Genomic DNA, 21772 nt, shown 5'->3' on the forward strand with positions numbered 1-21772 from the left:
ATCCCAAGCATAGAATTGACCTTCTTCACTGCTGCCGCACATTGGGTCGACACTTTCATCGAGCTGTCCACCACCATCCCAAGATCCCTCTCCTTATCTGAGACAGACAGCTCAGAACCCATTAGCTTATATGTGAAGTTTTGATTTTTTGCCCCATTTTGCATGACTTTACACTTACTTACATTGAAACGCATCTGCTATTTTGCTGCCCATTCTGCCAGTCTGGAGAGATCCTTCTGGAGCTCCTCACAATCACTTCTGGTCTTCACCACTCGGAAAAGTTTGGTGTCATCTGCAAACTTAGCCACCTCACTGCTCAACCCTGTCTCCAGGTCATTTATGAAGAGGTTGAAGAGCATCGGTTCCAGGACAGATCCTTGGGGCACACTGCTTTTCACCTCTCTCCATTGTGAAAATTGTCCATTGACACCCACCCTGTTTCCTGGTCTTCAACCAGTTCACAGACCATGAGAGGACCTGCCCTCTAATTCCCTGACTGTGGAGTTTTCTCAGTAGCCTTAGGTGAGGGACCGTGTCGAATGTCTTCTGAAAGTCCAGATTTATAATGTCCACATGTTCTCCCACATCCACATTCTGTTGACCTTTTCAAAGAATTCTAAAAGGTTTGTGAGGCAAGACTTACCCTTACAGAAGCCATGCTGTTTCTCCCTCAGCAAGGCTTGTTCGTCTATGTGTTTTGAGATTCTATCTTTGATGAGGCATTCCATCATCTTACCTGGTATAGATGTTAGGCTGACTGGCCTATAGCTTCCTGGGTCTCCCCTCCTTCCTTTTTAAAAAATCAGTGTGACATTTGCTGTTCTCCAATCCTCTGGCACCACGGCCGTTTTGAGGGACAAGTTGCATATTTTAGTCAAGGGATCAGCAACTTCATTCTTCAATTCCTTAATAACTGTTGGGTGGATGCCATCAGGGCCCAGTGACTTGTTGATCTTTAATTTATCAATGAGGTGTGAAACATCTTCTCTTTTAACTTCTATTCAACTTAATTCCTTGGACAGGAGGGGCCATTCAGGCAGCAGTATCTGCCTGAGGTCTTCTGCCATGAAGACAGATGCAAAGAACTCATTTAATTTCTCTGCCATCTCCAAGTCTCCTTCTATCTCCCCTTTCCCTCCCTCACCATCTAGAGCACCAACCGCTTCTCTGACAGGTTTCCTGCTTCTAACATATTTGAAGAAGGTTTCACAGAAGACTTCACAGAGAAAAAAATTAGTTTGGAAGAAGGATTTGAAGAAAGAGACAAGGCATCATGCGGGAGATCTGGAAGGATGTTCTAGGTATATGGGGCGGCAAGAGAGAAAGGGCAGGGTCATTTGAGGGAGCAGCAGACCCTCAACCCTGATCTCTCAAATGGCTCCCTCTACAACTCTCAAACCTGATGGTAGTGGAAAATTTAGCCTGCCACAAGACTTGACAGACTGCTGAAACTTGGTACACAGGTTTATCTGATCAGGTGAGTTGACAGTTAGAGAATAAAAGCCAATGCATTATTTCTTAAAACAGTGTTCAGAAGGGCTTAGGCAACATCTGGAATCTAGGCACCAGCCCTTTAATAAGACTAAATAATCCTCATGTTCATCTGTCCACTCATGCAGTGTCAACCCACAGCTTCTCAGCTGCCAGAAGGTATCTGGGCCTTTTATTGTTTGAATCAGAAGTTATTTCTGAAGAGCGTGAGGCAGCATTAAGATGCTGCATGGTGGAAGCTGGAGCGTATAGCACAGCTGGAGGCAAAAACAGAATCTGAGATCCATCCACTGCAGGTGGGAAAACAGGGAATGCACATGCTGCCCCTTCATTGCCACTATGGAGACAATTAGTGACATGTCACAGAAAGCAAGCCTCATTCTCTGACTGCTCTGAGGAGAGAGGGCTAGACTTTCAGTATGCATACATCAAGAATCTCGTGAAAGAAGCGAGAACATCTCAGCTCCTTGCCCTAAAGAAACATACATCCACTTATGAGAAAGAAAAGATTTCTCAGCCTGAGTGAAAAGAACCTGCCTTAGCAGAAAAAGAAAAAAAAAATCACAGTGCAGTCATACAGCATAAAGCTTTGTCTGGAAGAAAAAGATGAAAAGTGACAAAATGAATGATGAATATGAACATTAAACAGTTCTTTTTTTTAATCTTGAACCATTCCATTAAATGAACCCCATTTCCTCTCCTAAGAAGCAAACCAGTTTGTGCAAAGTATCAAATGAAGCCCTTTGTTTTTGACCCATTTTAATCTCCCTCCCTTTCATTACAACTGTGGCACCATAGCAATATATGCTTCCCACTTTGAGTCCTTGAGATAGGGCAGCCTATAAATAGCCATAAATAGCTACGTGCTATTATTAGAGCTGCTTCGCAGTTTGTTTTTTGTGCATCTGTGGGAGGTGGAGGAGAATTTATCTCCCCCTTGTCCTTGTAGGGTACCTTTCCAGCTTCTATAGTGCTTCCTAATAGGGGTGTCACAAAGGTCTGTCATTTTTGGGTAATGCAGGATATGAAGTGTCATAATGGCAGAGCAGCCTTTCTTTTCCATGAGGAGATATCACCCTGATCACATATCCCTGACGCAGAATTCCTTTGTGCTGTAGAGATGCCCCATGTAATTACATTTGCTGCCTCAGATTGTGATGATCATTACTAGCCTAGATGGCTTTAGAAGGACATTAGAAAATTCTTGCTGGACAAGTCTGTTATTAGCTACTAACCTTGATGGTTACACGGTACCTTCAAGTTCAGAGGCAGTATGCCCCTGAATACCAGCTGCAGGCGAGCAATGACAGGGGATTGATATGTTTTCGTGTGCCACTTCTGTAGCCTTGGGCCCCACATTCCTGTCAACCCAGGGAACAGGCCAATGCCTTTGTGCTGTGGGAAAGACATGACCCCATATATTAAGAGAACAGCAGTTCATTTTTGGCACGCTTGCCATTCATCCACGATTGGGAAATAACCTTTATCTCTCCCCCCTTTCTCTTCTGGGTTCTGGGGTCCACAGATTGCTGCCATAGACTGGCCTTGTGAGGAGAGGTCAGTGGTTACTTCATCTTCCCTCCTCCCTCCTTTCTGCTCCTATGTAGACGCCCTCCTGGTCCAAACTGGGAGGGTGGGGCGTGAATCACGCCTCTGACCAAGCACTGTTGCTGGGTTGGGGCTTTCACACCTTCTCGCCTCCCTGGGGAGTGGCCTCACAAAGCCCCTGACAGATCTCAGTTCGGGGCATCTGTCTAGCGTCTGATTGTCCTGGATTGGGGTGCTTGTTCTCTTGCTGCTGTACTGGGGAGTTCTCTTGCTGTGCTACTGGGAAATGTTTTTCCCTCCCACTGTGTCCTAGGTGGGATATCTGCCTTTCTTTTTCCTCCCAGCAATCTACCTCCCTTTCCCCTTCTTCACCTCCCAACTTATACTGCCTCTCATCCATCCTTCCTGGCACCGCTTCCCTTCCTCTTCTGTCTCTCTCAAACTTTCTGTCCTCCAAAGCTTCCTCCACCATCCTTTTTTACTTCTTCCTCCTTTTTCTCCTTCTAGCACCCCACCATGCCTCCAAGACTGCCTTTTATAGGCAGATATCTGCCTGCTCCCTTTCCCAGCCACTGCTCCGCTGTGCACAGTCAGTGTCACCCAGCAATGAAGTCATCACAAGGGCTGCTGTCAAAGGGCTGCCAACATCACCTTTCATGTCCACACTCCAATGTGGACAGGGCATGCAGGAACATTACAGCTTCCCAGGTGGCATCTGGCTGTTCACTATGGGAAAAGGGCTGCGGGATTTAAATGGGCTCTTGGCCTGTTCTTATGTAGCCTTAATGACTGCAAGTGGAATTGGTGAATTCAAATGTGATGTACTGTACTAGGAAACTTCCTCGGCACGTGTTTTAATACATCTACGCTGTCATTAAGATAGTAAGGAAGTATTTTTGCTCTCTTTTTCATGAGCAGTATCCAAGGAATACTGGAACAGAGTATTATAGTGTCTAGTCACAGATGATTTCTCCAAGTTCAAGGTTCTCCACACCTGTCCACCTTGATTCATTTGAAACACTACTCTGTCATAGTGATGGCTCAACCTTCCACTCGTGCCATCTCATGCTTTTTTAGGTGTATATTTCGTTTCTTCACTACTCTGTCAATCCCAGGTGTTTCAGTGAAAAAAAATGAAACCACCTGCCGCATATTTTGTACAGCCAACTTAATATATTAGGACACAGATCACTCATGGTTTTAATAAACTGTTCGAGTCTGAGCGATGCAGTCTTGAATCTCTGAGTCTTTTCTTCATTTTTGTGTTTTCATATGTATCATTTCAATGCTGCATCATGACTTCATAGTGTCTTGTGGCTTTGCTGATTTCCTGATGCCCAAGGCAAAGATTCTTTAAAAACTGTGATCACATGAACTATTAAGCAGTTGCCCTTATCATTACAGTAGATAAGCCTATCCCTAGTAGAGCCAGCAGCAGGTGACTGGGGGCTCTGGGGTAAAGCCCTGAACTGGACCCCCTGGCACCCCTCTGGTGCTTTCTTAAGACATTGAGAGCTGCCTCCAGCACCGAGGGTCCGGCAGTCCTCTGATAGGCACGAGTCCTTGGCTAATGCCAAGCCTGGCCAACCCCTAACCATTCACTTAAACAATCCTCTTCATTTTTCTAGCAGAAAGCAAAGTAACGGTAAACATACTTCTTAATAATGTTATTTGTTTTCCTATTAAAGGGGCAAGCCATGTTACATGCATGGATCCCAACATCTTTTTTTTTTTAAAGAGTGAATTTAGAGTGAAGAGATAGTGGTATGAAGGGGCATTTCTGGTTTCCTGTAACATTTGTACTGTATGTTGACTTCCCAAGAATGGGGTTCATTATCATGCATTCCAATCTGTGTCCCAATTTCTGTTTGCAGTTTTATAAAAACTGTATCACAGATGTGTGATATTCAGGCAGCAATATTTGCATGCAAACACTACGGTCACTTGCAGAAGCAAAGCAGAACGCCAGGTTTTCAAAATGAGACCTGCAAAGACAAGCTGGCAAATGGTTTGTTCTACACTGAAATAAAACATCCGCTAATGAGAAGTGACCAGGCTAAACTAATTATTAGGATACAATTAAAGAGCAAATTACAATCTTAAACTTTACACTCTAGCACAGCTCGGATACAGTGGAATAGCCCATTTTACAAATCCCCAACTTTGTTTCTATGCGACAACCAAATTATCTTAATGGGTGTTGAAATGACAGAGTAGATGAATGTCTTTCCCTTGAGTCATTTTCTGATAAAGACACATTGCTTAGCTGCAAGATGACAAACTATATGTTCAAAGTGACAAATCATTTAATTAAAATTTACAAGCGGTTAAATACTGTTTGACCCAAATGGAGGCAGTTATCATGAATCAATTTCAGAGGAGGGACAAGGGTGTTCCGAGGAATTGATCACTTACAGCTATGGTACTTGGGTGTATTCTACATATCTCTACAGCCTTTTTATTTTTTAAGTAGCCCTCTCAGCGGGCTGCGGTGTACATCTGGTTGAGGAAAGATTTCAATCAAGTTGAAAAATAGTCTTACTTTTTACTTGGGCGGTATTTGAACTCACTTTAGTCTCATGAATACTTAATGTCACATGGAGTGTTCAAGGAAAAGCCTCTTGTATCTTATGATTCAAAATGGGATTGGCTATGCTTTCTTATTGCAGTATACAGGCCACTGAAAATTACAATCATCTTTCATGTACAGGTTAGGTAGTGTTTTGGTTGTTTTTGTAGAAGAATAAGAATGCCATTGCTTTCACGGACTGTTAAAGTGAATGCAAAATTGTCTGGCTAACATGCTTTATTATTTATGCCATCAAGCATGTAATGTGTGGTAGTTTCATTAAAAATATATTTTACAGGGATTTTCTTCTGCCACGAAGCTATAGATCTGTTTCATGTGTATGACTTATCCAGTACCCTTCTATCTTCCTAATACCCTGCAAACAAGAAAAGCATTGCTCTGGTACACAGAACAAAATAATGTTGTTTTAGCTTGGACGCACACACAACTGGCATGTTTTTCACTGAAATATAATTAAAGGAGGATTCTCTTACTTTGCTGTAAGGTGATCCACCACTGACATTTTCTATTTGTTCATGATCTACAAACCATTCCCATTGCCTGACCTAGTGCCAGCCCTAGGTATGATTTCTGTCAGATCATTTTGGAAAGGATAATGAGATAATAATAATAATAATAACAGTATTTATATACCGCTTTCAACTAAATGTTCACAAAGCGGTTTACAGAGAATAATCAAATAACTAAATGGCTCCCTGTCCCAAAAGGGCTCACAATCTAAAAAGATGCAAAAAGAATACCAGCAGACAGCCACTAAAACAGACACTGCTGGGGTGAGGTGGGCCAGTTACTCTCCCCCTGCTAAAAAAAAGGAGCACCCACTTGAAAAAGTGCCTCTTACCCAATTAGCAGGGGTTAGCGTTCTCCCTAGTTCCTTGCTTATTCCTACAGGGTGACCACAAATTCCTGATGCATGAAATTGTGTGAATTTGGGATGGGAGCCATTTAAGCCTGCACAGGGATGTCGTGACCACTCTGTACATATTCAGATTTTAGTAATAAAGAAGATGGGTTCATGGACTATAGGTAGCATCCAGCACAATATTTCCATGAACAGATGTGTGCTCCTTGAATGCAAACTCCCTCCAAAACTGAAGAAGTATTCCACTCAAGCATATGAGAAGAACACTTCTTCCATTTTCAGAAGGACCAGACATTCACAGAATGTACTTCCGTTCAGGGAAGCTGTAATCTGGATGTTAACTATAGAAAGTTCATGTAAGACTGAACATACTATTTGCTTAATATTCATGGAAAAAATAGGTTTTCATATATACGTTGAGAGCAAACTACACATTATATCAGGGGTCTCCAAACTCCAGCCCGTGGGCCAGATGCGGCCCATGGCAAGCCTCTATCCAGTCCGCAGCCAGCCTCTGATCCCCTGAGAGCCTCTGACCCAGTTGTCCAAACACAACCAGAGTTGTGGGGTGGGGGAATAGGGGTCCATTTAAGTGTGTGCTTTATTTCGTGGGCTGTGTTTGTACTTGGAGAAGTCCTGGACATTTGAGCCCATTCATTTATTCATTCATCTAAGTTCCATCTCTAATGTATTTATTTGAATTTTACATTTATATTATTTTTACGGCCCTCGACACTGTGCCAGATATTTTATGCGACCCTTTGGCCAAAAGTTTAGAGACCCCCTGCATTATATTAAATGTATAATTAGAGCAAACACATTTGGGTTTTATCTAAATAGGTTCCATAGGGAACTTGATCTTATTGTAGTGTGGAGAAGGAAACTTGGGAGGGGGACGGGATCAGTGGCGCTGGTGAGTACCATATCCTAGCCCCTTTTCCTGGTGAGAGCCACTGACACAGATCCACTGGACTTGCGCCAGTGATTTATCAGGCACAGGTCTGAGTAGACCCATTGCCATGGCTAGTGTTTTGTTGGAGGGAAAGGAGTAAATCTTATCTTACCTTGAGGAGACCTCCAGCCTGCAAAATTCTCTCACAGGATGCAGCACAAGTCACACTGGTGTCGCTACATTGGCGCTGGGGAATTTTGTAAGAATTAGCCTGTATGGTTTCCTATATCAGAGAGACCTAGGTATTATTGGGGACATCATTTTAAGAAACAGCTGAACTTTCGTTCATAATTTCTATTTCTATACATAGAATAGTGGTTGCTTTGACTGTTGTTTATGTAACAGCATCCTTGTTTCTTAATCATGAATTATGTTGTTGCTCTCTCCTTTAAATCTTCTCTGAAGCCATTTCTACCCAACGTTGCATATACTTAAAAAGGACCAAATCTGTACACCTGGGGGCCAGACAAAAATGGGTTAAACTTTTAAACACCCGACACTGGACTGTATGCACTGATTCTTGTTATCTGGTTGTTTATTGTATACTAGTCCTTTATCATTATTACGTGCATTTATATATTTTATTCTATTTTGTATCTATTGTAAGCCGCTTTGAGTGTCCCTTACTGGAAAGAAAAAATAGCATTAAAATTGTCTAAGTATATAATAAATAACAGTCCAGTAGAACTGAAAATGTAACAGTGGAGTTTCTATTGGGATAACTTGACTGATGGGTTTTCTTTGCTCACACTTCAGTTATTTGGGGCCTGGAAGGAATGTTCCTATAGGTCAGATTGATGGTGACCCAGAGGTTTTTGTCTTCAAGTGTGTTAACTTCGTTTTGACTTGGAAACATTTGCTTTCTTCTTATCACACATTAAGGTCTATATTGGTATGTCCAGATGGGAGCTGGTGAAGATACAGGTGGGACCTCAGTATCCACTGATTTGACATTCAGTCATTTGAGTTACCACTAATACTGAGGTCCACCTTTAAATGCCTGGTAAAAAGGAAAAAAAGGAACCAAAATCCCATTTCCTATCTTTTCGCTGTTAAATAATTTTCCATTATTCACCCTATGTAGTGGCTGAATGTGGTATAGCATCTATACCAATGCATTCTGTGGTGGTAATGGAGGAGCAAGAAACCTGGATTTTTAAAGCTATTTTTCCACTGATTTGGTATCCACTGATTTTTTAAATCCACTGGGGCTTCCCGAATAGAACCCCCAGTAGATAATAAAGCATGACTTGTGCAGTGAATGATTTTACCCCTGTTAACTCATTCAGAATGTGGGGAGGGGTGAATGTGTAGTTGGGGGAGATAATAACGTGCTAGCAAACCCTGCCCTTGCTCCAGCATGCCCGAGTTCATACTCACAACTTTTGCCTGCAGCAACGAATGCTGTACTTGAAGAGAGACCTTCCCTGTGATCTGGAACTTACTGGCCACCCAGTATGCCAGATCAGGCATTTTGTCCCTGCAGACAAACACTGTACTTGTAGGGGGTGAACCTTTGAACTGTGTCAACGTGGGATGGGCTTGCCAGTGTGCTCTTGCTGCCTCCTTGACCATTACTTTGTCTCTTCAAATCCTGAATGCCTGACTATGGAGGAGAACATCTGCAACGGAACTTAGAGGGCAGGCAGGCTCATATGGGAGAAGCTGGGTATCCCAGCTACAAGCTGTTAGGGCCTTAAAAATCATAATTAGCATTTTGATTTGGGCCTGACAATGAACCAGTGGCCAAGGAAGCTGTTTTGACAAGCAAATTGCCTGCTCCGGGTAACTGGCCCCCATCATCAACCTGGTTGTTTTCTACACACTTATGCAGTTTAAATATGCTACATTAAATATGCTGTCTAATTTGAGGGTTTATTTACAATGTCCCGCTTTATTGTGCAGAAAACAGATTCTGGCAGCCAATCTTTGAAAATGTGGAATGAACCCCTTTGCTAAAGGTCAAATGCGCAACCATTTTATATGTAAGCCACTAGTAAATTCATCTCCCTTAAAAATTAGAAGTTCAGCTAATGCCTGCAAAGCTATTTACAATATTCTGGTGCAACTCCCAATCCCTAATTACCTATAGTAAGTCATAAATAATTGTCAGGGATGCAAATGCAACAAAAATTCTATCAAATTAGAGTAATTAGTGCCCCAGTTAAAATATCCATGCACATTAAAATGCTCTTGCGTTTCTCCAACACGACATGAACAAATGAAGGAATTCTTGTTGAAGAAGCACAGTGCCAGAAATATATGCATAAATATCTGATAGTATGTGCAACGCATATTAGGGTTGAAATATGTTTGTCCCAGCTTTAATTTATCACCTTGTAGCTATTGTTGTAGCTTGACACTTTTGTGCTAGGCATATTTATCAAAATAGAACTGAGGCAGGTTGCTCAAGTTTATTCCAGTGCTTATGAAAATGTGTAAGGCTTAGTATTGGGGTCAAGATTCCCCATCTTTTTCAGGGTATTGATAGCACTGGGAACTATTGCCTACCTTCTATGCCTCTGCAGAGCTGGTGTAGTGCAGAGGCTAAGAGATTGACCTATGAATTAAGGTGTTTCTGGTTTGAATCTTGCCTCTGGCTTGAACTTACTCAATGGTCTTAAGAATGTGAAAAGAGCTCTGCTGGATCAGGCCAAGGACCCATCTCGTCCAGCTTCCTGTATCTCACAATGGCCTCAGATGCCACCTCAGGGAGCCGACAAGACAACAAGATACCTACATCCTGTTGGCACTCCCTTTCACCTGGCATTCATAGGTAGGCAACCTCTCAACATAGGAGGTAGCATTTAATTATCAATGCTGGTAACCTGTGATAGATTTTTCCTCCACAAATCTGTCCAATCCCCTTTTAAAAATATCTACAGTAGGGCATGTGCCTTCACCACATCCCGTGGCAAAGAGTTCCACATATTACACACTGGGTAAAGAAATATTTTCTTTTCTCTGCTCTAATTCTCCCGACACTCAATTTTAGTGGAAGTCCCCTGGTTCTGGTGTTGTGTGAGAGGGACAACATCCCGCTATCCATTCATGCATGTTTTACTTCTCAATCATGTCCCCCTTCAAGCACCTTTTTTTTATGACCAGGAGTGTCCAAACCCCAACCCAAGGGTCACATCTGGTCCCCAGCTTTTTTTTGGTTCCCTAGCCTCTCAGGGCTAAAAACAACTTAGAGTCCAATCCTGTGCTCTGCGGCACAGCTCCATGCCACTGAGCACTGTTGCAAACGTGCCGTAAGGCACGATTGCAAGCCTCTATGCCGGGCTCCCACCCATGCTAACCCAGCACCAGCTAGGTCTCCCAGACCGCCGAGCTGCGCCACAGTAGGCGGGGGCAGGGACAGGGGTGGGGAGAAGGCGTTCCAGGGAGCAGGGAGGCCAGCGGGGGGCAAAGAGAGGGCGGGCGGGAGGCGTGACGTGGGAGGGGGGTGGGCTGGAGGTGTGCCTGGGAGAGGGAGGGAGGCGGGTCCACCGAGCTCTGCTCTCCAGGATCCAAGGCACTCATGGAGGGCTCTGCGCCCTACATGAGCAACTTTACTTTACCGCCGACCTTTTGGGGCGGCGGTAAAGTGAGTAGCCCCATTGCAGAGCTGCTTCCCTTACCCAGGGGAAGGGGACAAAAGTCCCCTTCTCCTGAGGCGCCTCCCGCAGTAGCCCGGGGTGCACAGGATCCCGTGGCAGCCATTCTTGGTGCCACCGAGCCTGGGCGCCTCAGGCAGCTCAGGATTGGGCTGTTAAAACTTGCACTTTTGCATCTTTGGATGTACGTAATTAACCTGTGGAATAATTTCTTTCACTTGTGGATATATACTACATTCAGCCACTAGAGTTGCCAAATGTAATGCAATGTAATGGAAAGAAATTATTCCATTACATTGCATTACATTCAGCACCTCTAGTGGCTGAATGAGACATACAGTATACCATGCTGGGAGACCTGGAAAATAAATATAAATATAATGTTCATTAAAACAGAGCAGAAACCGAGACCAAAAAAAGTTTGAGATTTGCAGCAAGGTTACTTGATGCTTTTTCAAAATTCATTCCCCTCTTCTTGTATAGGTCAATTTTGCCCTCTGCTCTCCGCCTTCTTTCACCACCATGCACTTATTGTATTCAGTCAAACTCTCAACCCATCAGTCCTCTGTTTGTTTGTTTGTTTGTTTGTTTTCCAGCCCTCAACACCGAGTCAGATACATGATGTGGCCCTCATGCGGAAAAGTTCTAGACTGAAGAGCTAGACCCCTGTTCTAGACTGAAGAGTCCCAAATGCTGTAGCTTTTCCTTGAAAGGGAGGTGCCCCATCCCACTAATCATTTTGGCCACAGATTGTCATCCTTATCTGCTACTTTGTAAGCTGTTGCTTATTGTGTACAACCCATTGACTTTCTCATGTTGTTCTTGATCACCCTATAGACATCTTGAATTATTCTCACCTCTCTTCTCAAGCAGTTCATCTTGATTCAAGTGCTGAAGCATTAGACAGAGTCTGTTTAATGCTGTTTAACATCATCTTGATTTCCTAGAAGTAATGAGGTTGCTAGACATTGATTAGCAAAATATACCTTCTACTAAATTAAGGACATCTTCAACATTTTTAAAAATCTAAGATTACCAGTTCAGAGTTCAGAAATGTTTTAGGTAGTCACTCAGAATTCTATGTTTTTGCATATAGCAGCACAATATATAGCATAAGATAAGCACAAGATTAATTGAATATAGCACAATATTAGCACTTATGTAAATAAAATGAAGTATATTTTGTCAATGGATGCATCTAGCAATTTGCATTCTGCTTTGTGAGATGACTGAAAGTTGTTGTTTTTTGTTTGTTTCAAGTTTGTGAGATTACTTTTTTTTTAAATGAAGTCTATAGCCAGCATAGAGTCTAATTAAATTATACGTGAAACCCTGGGAGTACAAGGAAAACCAATAAACAAGCAGAGTTCCAAGGGTGTTATTAATACAAGTATTATTTACAGATGATTTCTACAAAAATATTTCAGCAATTATAGCTATGCTGAGCCAGGGTAAAACAGCTTCCCTTGAGCTGGCTCATTGAAAATAACAGTGCTGAGCATTAGTTTATGCCTCTTTATTCAGAAATAAATTCCACCATCTTCAATGGGGTTTAATCCCAAGTAAGCACACATGCAGTTACAGCCTAAGCGCCCAATTCTATCCAACTTTCCACCACCAGTGCAACTGCAATGCAACCTTGAAGAAAGGGAACAAATGTTTCCATACCTTGAGGAGGCCTCTGTGACTGCCTCTTCACCACAGGACACAATGCACACTCCATTGGCACGGCTGCACTGGCACTGGAAAATTGGTTAGGATTGGGCCCTTAGAGCACAAGCCTAAACAGGTCTACTCAGAAGTAAGTCCTATTGTTTTCAATGGGACTTACTCCCAGGAAAGTGAGGATAGGATTGCAGGTTCTTAGAGCAAGTTTGGACAATTCTTTGTCCTTCTTTGCTTGTTTGTGCCCTGAGTCCATGTGCCCCACAAAGTTTCAGTCATGAGAGGGCTCCTTAGCTTAAGCTGCAATTTTGTGCAACTGTTACCCTGCACATGCCCGATCTTGTCTGATCTCAGAAGCTAAGCAGGGTCAGGCCTGGTTAGTACTTGGATGGGAGACCTACTGGGTGCTGTAGGCTTATACCATAGTCTTTCAAGACTGAAGGTTGCCAACCAATTTTGTGAGCAATTACCTTGGAGTAAGTCCTATTGAATGCAACAGGATTTACTTCTGAGTAAACATGCATAGGATTATGCTGTTCATTACTCAGGTGGCCCTTGTTCTCAATCACCCCCGTACATGTGCTACTAAAACAACTTTAGAAATAGTCCAAAAGCCCCAGTGTGCCAGAAAGTGAGTCATGCGTGCTCACAGCACAGATGTGTACAGAAGGGTCAGCGGATGAAGCATCTTCTGAACCAATACCTAGGTGTTTGTATTGAAAGAAAAAGCAGTATTTCATAATAGTTGGAATTGTTTTTATCCCTCCAGTAATCTAGTATGTGGACAATATACCCTGAAGCTTTCAGAGGACACTGAAGGTGGCAGTGATTCAGACCCTTCAGTCTCCTCTTTCCCTTCTATCCTATCACCAAGAATCTTCCAATGTATGGTTTGGCATATATCGCTTCTTTCAAAGAAAAGTTTTTTGAACAAGTGACAGAGGGGAGCCCCCTGCCCCAGGCTGGCTATGTGGTGTGGGTTAGATTAAACTGATTACTCAGATTAACAGTAGGAATGGAAGAAGACTTTCCTGGTGAGCAGCAGGGGCCCACTGTGTATTCTCTTCCCCAGGTCATTAAATTCCCCTTGAGAAGCTTACAAGTACCAAATCAATGGGTTCATTCAAAGCGGCAGCACATCTATGTTTGTCATGTGCAATTTGTCTCACTGTTTGAACCTTCCTGCTCTGTTTTTCCAACCCAATATTGTTCCAAATCAAACCAGTCTTGCAAATAATGATTCAGTGTGAGCTTCCCATTTGCCATTCAGCTCACCTAGGGTTTCCCTTTTCCTTCTCTTCTTTTCCTGCTGCATTTTGCTCTTATCTCCACTGGCACTACTCACTCACCAAACCATTTTAGTTGCTTGTCCCAGCCCTCTGTCAACAGCTGGCAACCTGGAGGCCTTAGGTGGCCGTTTTTACTGGAGACACAACCAGAAGTCAGCTTTTTGGTTTTTGTGGGTCTTTGAGCAAGAGATTGTTATTGGTCACCTTTGGTGCTACTTCTTCAGTGACATCCTTGACATGCCTCCTTTAATCACATCCCTTTCATAGGGGAGGGGATTTTAAACCACAGGAATATTTTAAACAACCCCCCGCCCCCCAATTATTTGGAAGTTTGATAGAGAGTAAACATGCTTTTTAAAAATGCCAGAAAAGCACATCGGGTACCAGTTTGTTTTAGGGCACAAGCCTAACCAGGTCTACTCAGAAGTAAGTCCTATTTTGTTCAATGGGGCTTACTTTCACGAAAGTGTGGTTAGGATTGCAGCTTTAAACATGCAAAAAGAACACACACACACAACACATGTTCTGAAGGTCAATAAAACAATTAAAATGCTGCAGTGGTAACAAAGCCCCACTCAGTAGGATTTAATCTGAATAAACATTCATAGGATCAATTTCCTGTCTCTTAGCAAATAGCAAATGCCAATGAGTTAAAAATCAAGAGAAGCAGGACTAGAAGTCTCATTTCCAGCATCTAATTGCAGGTAGTCTCCTGCTTAAGTACTGTACAGATGCTTCCCAAAGCATAGCCTGTCCACCCATATGACTGTGATGGAAGACACCATAGCACAGCACCTCTCTCTCAGCTGACTGGACAGGGCAGCAAAGTGAGCACCAGCAGCTTCCAACACGTTTAGAAATGTGTCTGCCTCCTCACCAAAACCAATTCTTCCTGTTGGTGCGGCTAACAGGTCGGCCTATGGCAGGTGCGGTGGGAGACAGCTGGATTTTTGAATGTGTCAGAAGCAACTGCTGCTTCCCTTGCTGAGCTCCCTTCCTTCTGCTTGCTTGGGAAGAAGGATTATAAAGCTAAACCAAATGACCAGCAGTGAGCCCTCTGCCAGTTCATGAATGCCAGAGGAAGGCTGACTGCTAATACAGGTCCTGGAAATCGCAGCAATGTGGCAGCTGTGAGCCAGAATAGACCTCAGGACCACCCCAGGGAGATCCAGGCTGCCTTTCCCAGATTTATTCATCTATTTAAGTATTTATATCCAACCGAATGTCTCTGAAGAGGCCTGAGGACAGCTGACAGCAGAAGAAAATGAACCAACAATCAATACAGCAAGTGACAAGGTTAAGTAGCTGGCTTCATTGACAAATTGGGACAATACCTTTCTCCATATCATTGAGAGATAAGTCTGGACCCACAGTGAAGATGATTCCTGCCTCCTCCATTTTTAGTTATGCGATGGAAAGTGAGTTCTGTGGGGAAAGGAAGTCAACGTCTGTGACGAATGATAATCCTGTAACACCAACAGAAGTCGTTTGTCTGTCTCTGCAGAAAATTTGCAAACGTAGATTTTCACTTTTACCCGGCATTATCTTTGAGATTCACACTTTCAAAACAAGTGAAAGAAAACTGTTTCTCAGGGGAAAAAAGAGAACGTTGCAGATTTCTCAGAAGTGATATTACGGCTGTCCCGTCCCATCGCTTTCTCTAGCTGGTCAAAAAGCCACTAACTCTTCTGTCCACAGATTCCAACTCTGAGGTGTGCCTTTACCTGCTGAGACTGAGGAGAGGCTGCAGGATTCCTTTGGCCAGACCCTAAAATCAGCAGATTTTATCCACTGCCTTCATTTTGCTCTCAGGGCATCTGCCCACCACTGTTAAAAAATCCCCTTTTCCCCAATACATGTGCCTTCTATCCTAACTCCATTTTAGTTTCTAGCTGGTAATTTTGGAAACTAGGGAGGGCTTCACCCTGGAATGGGCAATGCCATGCTGCAGCCTTAGGAGAGCTTATTCTAATTAAGGATCATTAGGGGGAAGAAAGGCTATAGCACTGAGCAGTAGCTGCTTGTCTCCTTTCTTCCCAGGTCTTGCAAATTTGGGTGCCCCATCTTGACACCATTTTGCTGCAAAAAAAAGTTACCTTGCTCAGTGACCAAGTCATTTGGACAGTCTTTTCAGATTCCTTTGCCAGGAAGCCTCTCCCGTCAATGATCTGAGCCTGGGGCAGCACACACCCTGCCATAACTTTTACCCTCAAGAACTTCTCTGATTGAGGTGTTGGAAGTTCACACTAAACTCAAGTCCAGGAAACCTATACTGCATACTCAAAGACAAGCTCCAAACCTCTTTGTCCACCCAGAAATGCTTTTGTTTCTTTTGTGCAAAGTCCTATAACCGCTCTTGTTCTGGAAGCAGAACTTAATCACCTTTCAGTTCCTTGAAAGTACACATCAAGCGTTTTTGTATCTTCACTTCTCAGTCCTTTGGAGGTTTCCGTGCTGCATGTTTGGAGGTCACTTTCCCCATAGAAGCCTCCTCCTGTTCTTTCTGGCAAGCAAAAGTGTCCATGCTGCCATGTGTTTTTGCAATCTCTTCCCCATAAAGGCTCCATCCATGCTACTCACTTCGCTGGACTGCCCTGTGATCAGGAAGTCTCTTCACTTTGCAGTGTTGTCCTGAGATCAAGAAACCTCTTGCTGAGCCCCCTTCCTTGGCTTGGATGCCACACTTTCCCTCAAAGTAGCTACCTTCCTGGCTCAAGCAGCACCCATTTGCTGCAATTTTCTCTGTTATGAAACCTGGAATCATGCAGCCCAGTCCTTGTTGCTTAGACGGACTTAAAACCTCTCCAGCAGAATAGGGGTGGCAATCTCTTCTTCCTCTCTCTTCTTTAATCCTTGTAATAGCTCCCTCTCTCTTTTAAACCCTCCAGTCTCCTGTACTAATTGTGCTAATTAGTCTCCTGCTAATTGCCTCTTTCCACTGGGTGGCTGGGAAGGAAACCAGATCAGCACATCCTCATTCTCAAGTCCTTCTCTTTCTTTTTCCATTTAATCACCATCTCCCTAAATGCAACTATTTGCATTTGCATAACTAAATGCAAGTTACTTCACTTGTTTGCAGCCATTAAACGCTGTAACTAACAACCCAATCCTAACTAAAATCCCTCTGTCGCGATGCGGCAACGCTGGCTTGGCTTCCACTGTACCCCACAAGAGATTTGTGGTTGCTGGAGGTCTGAGCAGTGGGACATTTCTCCCTTTGCCCTGGGATAAGCTTCAGCAGCCCCTATGGGTCAACATGGACTTGCACCAGCTCAATACCTGGCGCAAGTTCATGTTGACCCAGGAAGGTGGATTAGGCCCAGGAAGGGGGTCGGGATTCAGCATGTGCTGCCACCAACCATCTCACCCCCTCCCGGAGCTGATCTGCCCTCTTCCCTCCACTGGTCATCACGCCATTCTGCCTGCCCCTCCTCTGTTCAGCTATCCCCCACCCCATTCATTCCCCTCCCTGCCTCCCTACAACCCCTGCATGGGCTTTCCTGCTGCAGCGGGTCTCTGTCAGCACGCCAGCGTTCACTCTGTGTCGGCATGCAGCTGAGGATATTTGTGACTCTGCCAGTGCAACGCTAGTTATGCCAGCAAGGTAGGGGCTAGGACTGGCCCATCAGTTCTTAGAGCAACAGTCACTGAAAGTAAACCTGCCTTTTCATTGTTTTCTGAATTCCTTAATAAACTCGATCTTCTTCTAAAAAGCGCAGTCTTGTGGTTACTGGTAGCCCTAGAGGCACTTTGAGGCACCACTCAGTCATGTCAATGATCCCAAAACTGTCAAGCACTGCTAAAACTGAAGCCTCTCACTCCAGAAGTATTCCTAATTCCCCTCTATTTGAGTTTATTGTATGCGCGTGCATGTCACGTATAGGAAGACACGTGTGTATGTAAACGAGCAGTGTTGGCAACTGCACCATGGCAGGCATCTTGGCACTCGGCTGCTTACCTGGGGACAATGAGCTACTAGTCCTTCAGACCTGGCAGTGACAATGATTTTTCTTGACCAAGCTCAAACTGTTAATTGTTGGGCATTGTGTTAATGTGTGATATATCAAAATTAAATGACTTTCAAAAGGACGTTTATTAGAACAAATCACTCTCATAGTCATCATGGATTTTTATCCTTGACATAGGGCTTCTGGCATTTGTCTGAATGGCAGTCTCCCCAGCTCTTGAACAGCCAAACCCAGAATTATTCTATCAAGATGTTGATCGTTTGTTGCCATCTTTTTTTGTTGTTCCACTGTTTCTATTTCCAGCACATTTAAAGATACCTAACATCAGTGGCGTAGCTAACGATCCTGTTGCCTGGTGCAGAGCTCAAGATAATGCCCCGGGAGTGATGTCACATCCGTAAGTGATATCACTTCCAGGTTTTGATTTCACACCCACTTTTTTCAACAGTGAAAAATACAAAATCTACCACGTCCCCCAAGCTGCTTGCTGCCTCTCCCCAGCACCAGCTCCCTCCTACTCACCCCCAAGCTACTGACACTTCTCCAGAAGAAGAGGTCACTCCCCACCTCCATTCCCTCTTACACTGGGCTGCTGCCACCCCGCCAGGCACATTGGACTGGGGGGGGGGGAGAGAAGCAGTCATATGTCACCATCAGCACGTGCCCCACCAGCCAAGCACATTGGACTACAGGGGCTACATTGAGGCAAGCCCTGCGCGTGTGTGACGGTAGGTTGGGACATGCCCCCCGCCAAGTGGCCATTTTGTTTGACAGGCAGAGCTTGAGCCCCGCAGCTGCCTTATGGGGGGGGAAGTCTTACTCATTTGCAGTGGCGGGTGGGAGGAGGAGGACTTGGGACAGGCAGGCAGGAGGAAGCCCTGTAAGGAAGCAGGGGGAAACAGTGTAGCCCATTGCCTCACAAGCATGCAGCCGAATGTAAGTAGCACCCACGTGTACAGCAATAACAGCAGACGACTGTTGCACACACACACACCTCGTCCAATGTGCCTGGCAGGGCTGCAGCAGTCCAAGGCAACTCACGTGCAGGCATATTTGTCCCGATGTTGCCCCCCAGCCCCTGATGTTTCTCCAAGCAGCTGCTGCCCACTGCATTTGCTACCGCCTGCATCCCCTTAGCTACGCCACTGCCTAACATTTAACAAGAAGCTCACATCATATTTAAGAAAATGTTATATTTTCTTTGCTGTAAATGAAGCACAATTTAGCTAAAGGATTTTACGAATAAATACCTAGGTTCTTGAGTCTTAGTGATTGTAAGGATTTTTTTCTTCACAATTGCAGTTTCCTGTTGCAGTAGTGCATATGGAGTATCGTGGGCAATTTGGGGCAGTTTTGGGAGGACTTGGGGGCGGGTCTTGGCAGCAGTCATGCATGCTGGATCCTATTTCCCTTTTCCAGTCCAGTTCCAGTGCTGTCTTCTCGTCAGACTTATCGCAGCAAAATAGCTGGTGTGGATCCAAGGAGACCAATAGGCAACTAGACAGCCGACCAGGAAGTAAGTTTTTTACTTACTTTTCACTGGCCATCTGGCCACTGCACCCCCCCCCCCCCAGCTTAAAGAAACTTCAACCCGCTGAAATGAGATCACTGTCTGGACAAAGAAATTGTAGCAATTTGCATAGAGCACCTATATATAAAACACCTATTTTGCACCATCTGTGGTGATTACCAATTTGCCCCCAGGCCCAATTTTGCCCCCAGATCAGAGGGCTGGTCTTGGCCTTTAGTGACAGAGGCCTGCACAGCTCCCACACTTGTGAGTTTTAGGAAGAAACAGAATATTTGTATTTGGCAAGGCCTTCCTAGATCTATAATTGTTTATGACTTTAATGTTATTTTAGAATTTGTAGTATTTAATGATGTGTTTATGACTTTTTCTTCTGATCATTTATTTATTTAGTGGAAACCATTTTGATCTCTTGGAAAAATGACCTAAAAATTTCCCGTTGTGAAGTGCATGAGTGTTGTTTCATTTTTTTTTTTTCAAATTATCACCCTTGCAAAGTGCAAATGCTATATAAAATCAAATGAATTCCTCCATACTGACTAACAGCCCAATCCTATGCATGTCAACTCAGAAGTAAGTCTCATTAAAGTCAATAGGGCTTACTCCCAGGAAAGTGTTGATAGGATTGGGCTGTAATTTGCCTCATGAATACTTAAAAATTATGAAATATTATTTAGTAGCAAACATCCTCCAGATGACAGGTCTGCCATTATTTTAAACAACCCAATAGATATCCTGTTTGTCATTTTGCTTATTGTGGGCCCAATCCTATGCAGTGCACGCCAGTTCACCGCTGGTGCACACTGCTGCAAACGAGCCATAAGGCCCTCAACACCAGTGGAATGCCGTTGCTAGCTCAGCACTAGTGGGGCATCAATGCTCCACTGCTCAGCTGCCACGTGGACCACCGAGCAGTGGAGAAGTAGGTCGGGGCATGGGGGGAGGTGGAGAGGAGGAGTTCTGGGGCAGGGGCAGGCAGCGGGAGGACAGGGAGAGGGCATGGAGGAAGTGTGCCAGGGGAGGGAGCAGGGCAGGAGGGAGGCAGGACTGCTTTGCTCCACTGGATCCTGAGTCTCCATGTTGGGCCGCCTGCCCAACATGGAGGCTCTTAATTCTACGCCAACCCTTGGGTCGCCTTAGAGTCTATTAGCCCCATTGCAGGGTTACTCGCCTTACCTGGGGGAAGGTGACGAAAGTCCCCTTCTCCCAAGGAGCTGCCAGCACTGCCTGCTGAGCATGCAGGATGCAGCAGCAGCAACCATTTTCTGCACTACTGCAGCCCTGAGCGCCAGGCAGCTCAGGATTGGTCTGTATATCTAAAGTATTAATATAACTCGCTGAGGTTTTTCAATGAAAGTGCTTGAAAATTCCCATTGTTTCTTTTCTGTGCAATTTCTAGGCCTGTATAAAAATTTCTTTTTTCCAAAAAGGTAGATGCATACAACCGTGTTTTCCATTTACACCTTACTTTATTCCATCTCATCTATCTGAGATTTACTGCTGATTGAATTATCTTACATTTCACACACTAGAGAATAAATGTGGATATGAAATGGTAGTCACTGTGCCTATAGATAATTAAAAAGTATCTTTTCTATTGCAGATTGCCTAATGATGATGGCAATTTTCTCTGTCTCTGTCATTTGGAATCAATGTATAACTTATATTTACATATTGAGAAGAATATGGCACATTGGCAGTTTTCAACAATCCATTAAAGTGATTAATAAAAAATGGAGTTTCTCTCCTACTTTTTTCTTCTTCCTTATGGGCTAACTATCCCAACAGATACCACACAGTTGACAAATTGGCTGTCAAGTTAATACGTATGGTATGCAAGAACTCACAGCAGGTCAGCAAGGGGAGTATACAGTATACTGATATGTTGTTTCAACCCCTTTCTTCCCTCTTGGCCTTCACCCTGGTGGGCTGTGACTCCTATTATACACTCCTGTTCTTATTGCTTGAAATAAAATTGGATAAATTTCAATTATTTTTCCATTGTTGTTTTCAAGTGTTGAAAGCTTCATTTTAAGTTGAAGCCATTGTTTTTTAGTAACACTGGATTCAAGTAAATAGAATTTCTGTTTTTTATTGTTCTTGTTATAGTTTGTCTCCAGAGGAAGCAACTTGTAGAACAGCATTTAGGCTTAAACTTTGCTTTCATAGGCTAAAGTACGGTGGTTTAGAAAATAGTATAAGGTTTCACCGAACCAATACATCGATAAAATGAGGACTCATATATTGTACAGAATATGGCAGTGTCAAGGGAGGAAGTCC

At 43.8% G+C, this 21772-nt stretch overlaps 1 protein-coding gene across 1 annotated transcript in view; it reads left to right on the forward strand.

The window, feature by feature from the left end:
• Window positions 1-21772, forward strand: part of NEGR1 (neuronal growth regulator 1) — a 544743-nt gene that overhangs the window by 494308 nt on the left and 28663 nt on the right. The gene's annotated exons all lie outside the window — the stretch shown is intronic.

This window comes from Tiliqua scincoides, chromosome 4 (genome assembly GCF_035046505.1).
Source record: "Tiliqua scincoides isolate rTilSci1 chromosome 4, rTilSci1.hap2, whole genome shotgun sequence".
In the NCBI taxonomy this organism is placed as follows: domain Eukaryota; kingdom Metazoa; phylum Chordata; class Lepidosauria; order Squamata; family Scincidae; genus Tiliqua; species Tiliqua scincoides.